At 38.9% G+C, this 5170-nt stretch overlaps 1 pseudogene; it reads right to left on the bottom strand.

The window, feature by feature from the left end:
* Positions 1–2581: 2581 nt before the first annotated feature.
* On the bottom strand, positions 2582–4941 carry LOC116470533 (ubiquitin carboxyl-terminal hydrolase 7-like; annotated as a pseudogene).
* Positions 4942–5170: the final 229 nt, after the last annotated feature.

Consider the following 5170-nt stretch of genomic DNA (forward strand, 5'->3'; position numbering starts at 1 on the left):
AATATGTAAGATGCTGGGTTATATACGTTTCTTCTATACACAAGGCTGTTGATTTTAGCTCTCACTCAAAATCCTTGAAATTATAATTACAAAATACTACCTACATGGTCTGTTATTTCTTTACTTCCTGCATTTTCAAACTCCAGATGCATTTTGTCATCTCAAATCCTTCCTTAACCTTATCCTGTTGAGCCAGTGATTTTGTTTTTTTTCTTGGTTTTTGATCAATAAATGATTCTTCTTTTCCCTTTCTGCAGCCATTTGAGAATGTTATTGGAATATCTATCACATTTTAGAGAATATATTGTTTAGAATTTTGTCTTCTAAAAGTTTTAGTGAAAAGACTAAATTTAAATATATTCTGAAGATTTTGAGATGATTTTTTATATGCCAGCTTACAGTTATGAAGTAGTTACTGCATCATTAGTTATGGACTCTTAATGAAACGGGGTTTCCTAGATTTTCAGCATCTATGGGGTTATCCCTTAACAATATTGATCTAAAATCGGGCTGTGAAGGAATGGCTGGATTATTTGTCCTATGCTAAGGCACTTTGATATAACTAGATTGCTAATAATTATTCCCCCCAGTACTAATTACTCTGAAACTACCCCTACAAATAGATGACTCAAACCAATGTTAAGCTTAATTTATTTGAGAGCATTATTATATTACACACACATGTATGTCTTCAGGTTCATTAACACAGATGACACAGCAATATTTCTGGGGCCTGAATTTTGACTATCTTTTTATCGGAATAGAGATATAAGCTGCAAAACCAGGATTCATTTCTTTGAAATAGCGAGTTAAATTTGGCTTCCAAGGTCTGTCAGCATCAGAATATAGCTTTATGTACCTCTATCTCCTATTCTCTCACAACCAAGAGGACTTAAACTCATTCTGCCAGAGGTATGCCTCACCCCTTGAGCACTACCCGTTCCCAGTAGGGCCCTGCTGTGGTACCCTATCACTATGGTGACATTCAGACATCCCTCAAGAGGCCTGAGCAGGTGAGTCAAAGTAGGGAGCTCATTATCCCTACAGAGTCAGAAGAGACAGTGAGGCATAGAAAAATAGTTGGCAATCATGGAAGATAGGTAAAAGAGAGTTATTAGGACCATTTGTGGGAATTCTTTGGAGAGTAGATAATTAAGTAAAATCAGAGAAGAATGGGGTTGGAAATAATTGGAGGTAAGGTCGACAAATTTGGTATGAAGGAAGTGCTGTCTCTCTAGTGGAGAATGAAGTCTTGAAAGATTGGATGGTCATTTCTAGAAATATGTTGGGAGTTACTTTTTTAACTTATATGTGAAAAATATCTCAGTGAGTTGTTAGACTCTTTCGGCCTTGCAGACCCTGGCAAGTCCTTTTAAATATGCTCCCTCACTGGTTCCCAGGACTTCCCAAGTCTTGAGAATCGATTTCTCATGGAGTTTGTTGTTCAAATATTATTGGTAACATTTTAAAAAATTGCAATCATGCAAAGTGACTGATCCATTATCTTTCACTCATAACATAGCAATAATCTCCCAAAGTAGATAATTATATCATTATTTGCAACATGATCTCTGAATAGAGCAGGTGCAGTTAGAAGGGGGCACAGACTAGTGTAACAGCAAAAGATCTGCTCAGGGATCAACGTTAAAAAGAAAAAAATGCCTACTTCATAAATATTACCACCTGCAGATAATCAGAAAAATATAGCAAATTATATCCATTATGCTCTATTTCTCTTCGGGTACTCACATTATTTCTTCTGTAATGAAAAAAAAATTGTTTCGGTTTATATAACCAATCTAAACACAATGTATTATGTATTAGCATTAATGTGAAATTACATATACTTTTATTTTCATGCTAGCCTAAATAAAAGAGATTAATGAAATAACTATTAGGACATATTCTTTTTAAAGCCTCAATAGAAATACCCAAAAGCTATATTTTAACACAGGTAATAAAATACTTTTCTCTCTAGAAATCTAAAAATCAGAGAGGATCATATAAAACTATGAAATTGAAATCTTCTGTTACAATGGAAAATGGTGTGTATTAACTCTCAACTACCGTGAGAGAAAGAGGGTTTTTCTGTATTTCTATCACGAAGAAAAGCATTGACCAAGGTTCATAAAATGAGACCTAAGTGATGTTAATGATTCTAAAAGCAACTGAATAAAACCATTTTTCTCTAGTTTTCATAGTTTAGTGTCTAAGGAAGTTCCAAATGTGAGTGTGAAAATTTGCTTATGTTTTCTGACCCTACTTTAAAAAAATAAACATTATTTTTAGAGTAGTTTTAGGTTCACAGAAAAATGGATGCAAAGTACAGCGAGTTCCTATATAGCTCCTCTCCCTACACACACACAACCTCCCCTACTATGAAACCAGCATCAGAGTGATACATCTGTTACAACTAATGAACCTACATTGACACATCACTCTCACCCCAAATCCATAGTTTACATTAGGGTTAACTCTTGGTGTTGTACATTCTATGGGTTTTGACAAATGTGTGATGATATATGCCCATCATTATAGTATCATAAAGAATAGCTTCACGGCCTTAAAAATTCTCTGTTCTTTACCTTTTCATTTCTCCCTCCTGTTCAACCTGTGGCAACCTAATCTTTTTATTGTTATCATTTTCAGGGTCATCCTTCTGAAATACTATGATGTCACCATCCATTAGTTCACCAAGGGCTTTATCAAGAGACACGTCTTAGTCCTGAATTCTCTCTGTTAAATTCAGTTTAACTTCCTCATAGAGGATAAGGCTAGTATCTTGAATAAATCCTGCTCTGTTACACATAACTGGGAGCAAGTCACATATTTTCCAGGATATTGGTGTGTAGATATGCCCACAGTAATTCAAGCTCCACGTTTTGGGATCATACATCTTCAAAAAAAAAAACATTACATCATGAGCTTTATCAAACTTGGGTAAGGTCACTCCACTAGCAGCCAGCTCAAGATCGACTGTTTCCAGGAATATTGTCCAAGAGTTTTCATTATCACTGACCTCAATCGTTGCTTTATTGCCGTCAGCTTCATTATCTAACATTGCTGGCTGTTTTGTTCCATTACTCCTTGCTTGCATGGGCCACAATTGAATTTGATCTTGTGGAAATTCCATAATCTGAGAGAGGTTCTGAACAAACTCAGCAAGTGAGGAGTTCTTCAATATTTTGAACACTTTTTCTTCATCGTACGTGTCATTTCCCTGGTGGCCACAGAACTGGTCCTCTGAGGCTACCTGGGCTTGCACATAGAGATGGACTTCCTGCCATTCCGTCAACTTTCTGAGCCTTGATCCTTTTCTCTTCTTAGAGTCGTTCCACCAACTGGAATATCATGGTCGGTGACTGCCTGTAAAACTTCCACTCAGTTTTGATTCCCTGATATAGGCTAACATGTAAGCATTAGTGCAGTGTCGGACAGACAGGTTGTCATCGTGACCCCCATAATTGTGCTCAATTACTTCCTTTTTAGTACACCTTGACACCACATCATCATCAAATTTACATCATTTGCCATCCCCTTTGGGGTTTAGATAAACCACATAATGTCTACCATGATTATCTCTACTATGAACCAGGACTGCATGAAGAATATAATTTGCAGGGTCCTTAGGATCTGTTTTTTTCAAAAATTCATCAAATGGTAACTGCTTTGGGAATTCACACCTATCATTGATCTTGATATTTTGGTTCGTCTGAGGGTCATACATAAATCTCATCAGTTGTAGATGTAACACTGGTGGTGATGTTAGAAATGTCACCTTTCTCTGCTTCCTGTAAGCCATGTTCCCCAGCTTCCTATTTATTGTCTCCATTGAGCTGTTCTTCTGCCATATAATCCACAAATGATTCAAATATATTTTTCTTTCCTTTGATACTTAGCTGGATATCATAATAATCTTCTCTTCTAACAGACCGATAGTCTACTTCTTTACACTGGATATAGGACACCATTTTGCCTCAGAATCATCTGAGTATGCTGCCCTCTACACAGGTGCCTTTCACCTTCTTTTCCACATTATCAAGCAACACTCCACAAAGCTGCTGAACATCGTGTTGCATGAAGCTGTCTGAAATTTCTCACCCAAATGACTTTGTTAGCTTTTTTGTTCCTATGTGTTTATCACTGCCCTGTAATTCATAGAACACTCTCTGTAATGCTTAAGGGACGAATCATCCCCCTCGGTTGGCATCATGTACACAGCCTTTGGTAGCTGATTTGTGAAAAAGAACTTCTGTAGCAGGCTGTTTATGTAACAAGTCGCTCCCTGATGCTTTAAGCCAACATAGCCTGTGTGCTTCTTTGAATCCCACGCAACTTCATCGGGAGCATCCGCCTGTACAAAGACTTCAATGGTAACTTTGTCATCATGTATAAATCCTTTCTCAGGATCAGTCAGTTCACTCCAGGCCATAAAATTGGAAAATCCCCAATCGTTTTCTTTATGGAAGAACAAATGACTAATACGACGACTGAACGATTTTTCACCATCTCCGTAATTTAGTATCTTCAGCACCGCTTGTGCATGACAAGCCCATGACGTGGAGTCAGATTCAGCATTGCTCTGGAGAAAGAATCCTACACTTTTTTGGTGTGGTCTCTCTGCATAAAAGCGTGGCACACCATAATCTTCCATGGCAGATTTCGCACAAAACACGGAGGACTAAGGACCGACTCACTCAGTCTGCGGAAGAGCTCCACAGTGAACTGAAAGGTCGCCTCGGAGCACTAACTGGTTTCATCCTCCATGCCCTCCTCCTCGTTGTTGTGTCCATCACTCAGGGCCACGTTCCCCTTGATCACAGGGTTCTGAGTAATTCTTCACGGGTCATCTGTATCTCCAGCTTCCATCTCCACGTCCTCGGCCTCGCTCAGCTGCTGCTCGCCCACTTTCTGCTGCTACTGCTGCTGCTGCTGGTTCATGTTGGCCGCGGCCGGCCGGGGGCTGCAGGCGGGTGGGCGGGAGGCGGAGGCGGAGGCGGCGGGGCGGCCTCCTCCTCCTCCTCCCGCGCGTCATCGGCAGCAATTTTATTGATCTTTTACAAAGAACCAACTTTTGGTTTTGTTGGTTTTCTCTGTTGATTTTCTGTTTTCAATTTCATTGATTTTGACTCTAATTCTTACTAGTTTTTCTCTTCTGCTCACTTTGGAT

Source organism: Hylobates moloch, unplaced genomic scaffold (genome assembly GCF_009828535.3).
Source record: "Hylobates moloch isolate HMO894 unplaced genomic scaffold, HMol_V3 SCAFFOLD_6, whole genome shotgun sequence".
NCBI classification, from domain to species: domain Eukaryota; kingdom Metazoa; phylum Chordata; class Mammalia; order Primates; family Hylobatidae; genus Hylobates; species Hylobates moloch.